Raw genomic sequence first — 2,278 nt, forward strand, 5'->3', positions numbered from 1 at the left:
CTGAATTTCACAAGATTACATTTGAACACACCATGATGTTAGAATTTACCTTTTCCCAATAATCATTTTTACTGAATAGAACTTGAACACATCATCAATGTAACTCTGCTAGCTGTTAGCTCAGTTAATTAGCCAAGAAATGCTATCAGCTAACATTAACTAGCTCTCCTCCTGCCATCTCAAGCCGTCAAGACTACTTAACCACGCGTGTGGTCCGAAGACGGCTGGACGTGTAGGCAAAGTTTTCAGGTTCTTGATATGGGACATGCCCCAATCTCCAGTATGTGTTACAACATACATAACAATGAGTTAGTCCTGGCTAATTCAGCTATAGGAAATTGTCTTGGAAGAGGAACGGATGTTTTTAAAAAATTTGCTGACATCCCATGACAATCCCGTGTGCTCTGCACTCTATCATAGCATTTTCAAACAGGTTGTCTCTGTTTGCCAGAATGGTGTGGTGACAGTGTGGAACGTCTTATCGGGACAGGCCACCGTGCATTTTAAGGTCACACCGGATCAGCATGTGGGGCTCACAGCCATATCATTTGATGAATCACAGCGCAGACTAATCACAATTTCCCAGGATGGGAAAGTGAGACTGTGGAACTTCAACAGTGGAACAGAACTTTTTGTTCTTCCTGTGACTGTGCCAAGGCAGGTGACAGGTATTGTCTGCATAAAGAATAGGTTGTTTGTGGCGGGAAGGAAGTCCAAGACCATTTTTGACCTAGATATGGAGGGACGTGACCACAGATTTTTGGTGCACGATCGTTTAGATGACATTACCTCCTTGGATGTGCATGAGAACACACTGATTACCGCCTCCAGCAATTAAAATATCATTATCTGGGATGCCGACACTTCCAAAGTACTTTATAGGGTTAATGCCAGTGAGAATCCTTGAACAATCATGGCAGATAAATGTGCTCTACGCCGGACTGGGATTGTGGCTGTTCTAACACACACAAAAATTCCTCTACATAAAAAATCTATACCTCGGATGAGGGTCAAGATTACTGGGAGTACCAGTCCTCTTGTCTGAGGACCAGGGTTAATCACTTTTTCCACAGCCACACTGCTGTCTTCTGCAGATGGCTACATCTATGCCTGGTCTGTTATTAGCAAAGGAGGCATGCTTGGAAAGTTCAGGGCTGTGAACGATAAAGGTGCAGTCGATACCACTATGTCAACTGATGTCAGCGAACAGATAGTATTGACAGGGGACAGCACTGGCAGGATTCACCTGTGGGATTTGGGTTTAAAAAAACTGATATACACCAACCCATTTATATTCTCAAATGGCCTTTTGTCTGTCTGTGTGTCCACCTCCACTGTTGGGCTCCTGGAAAGCTCATCCCACAGGGGTGGTGAGTGTTGTTTGTGATCCCACTTGTAATAACATAATCACCGCAGGTTTGGACAACAATGTCCGGGTATGGACAAACACAGACTGTCACAAAGGCCTCTTTGGGGTAGATCGATGGGATGTTCCACCACTCAGCCCTGAGGACAATGCTGACCAGGAACAGGAAGACAGCCCGCCCTCAGAAGAGACATTAATTGTTCCTTTGCCATTCCTTGAATCTCCACCATCATCATCCTCACCACAAGGTCAATGAAAAATGGTTTACATTGCATAATTACAATTCTGCAATGACAATAACTATGTGTATAAGAAAAACACACACACACAGGTTCAACAACTTCTGTGCGATGATAAAAAGTCTTGACCTTTTTAAAGAAAATCTGCCACTTAACAATTGGCTTCATGAAATTCCATTTTAGAAGGAGAAATTTTACAGAACTGAACAGATAATACCGCACAGAAGAAATGACGGAGAATAAAACAGCTTCTCCACAACCACTCTCTTTGTATTCACCATACTATTCAGGGTCCATTTTCCTTTTTAAGGCAGTAATCCTGTTGTAGATGTAAAATTTCAAGCTCTGCCAGCTTCTGTTACTGAGAGCTTCAGGTTCAGCTCTCAAACATTTCTCACAGTCTTTCTTCGATGGTACAGTACAAGATCGGATGAACTGATTCATTTGCCTCTCTACTGCCCTGATCTCTGTCGCCTGCCAAGGTGTTGTTTTCTGTGGAGCTCTACCTGTAAGGAGACAAAAATAAAGGTTTTAGTAACAGTATAAAGGAGAAGCTACAGTTCCAAGTCCTGCGTCGGTACATACAGTACAAGTGAAATTACGAGGGTGATCAGGGCTGATATAAGCATCTGTCCTCAGTGATTTGATCCGTGTTCAGCTCTCAGTCATCAGT

At 43.1% G+C, this 2,278-nt stretch overlaps 1 pseudogene; it reads left to right on the forward strand.

Moving 5' to 3' along the window:
• Positions 1 to 201: 201 nt before the first annotated feature.
• On the forward strand, positions 202 to 1,622 carry LOC147818844 (WD repeat-containing protein on Y chromosome-like; annotated as a pseudogene).
• The last annotated feature ends 656 nt before the right edge of the window (positions 1,623 to 2,278 follow it).

The sequence above is a fragment of the Seriola lalandi genome, unplaced genomic scaffold (genome assembly GCF_002814215.2).
Source record: "Seriola lalandi dorsalis isolate HSWRI2012SDOR001 ecotype SW California unplaced genomic scaffold, Sedor1 jcf7180002054448, whole genome shotgun sequence".
Classification (NCBI taxonomy): domain Eukaryota; kingdom Metazoa; phylum Chordata; class Actinopteri; order Carangiformes; family Carangidae; genus Seriola; species Seriola lalandi.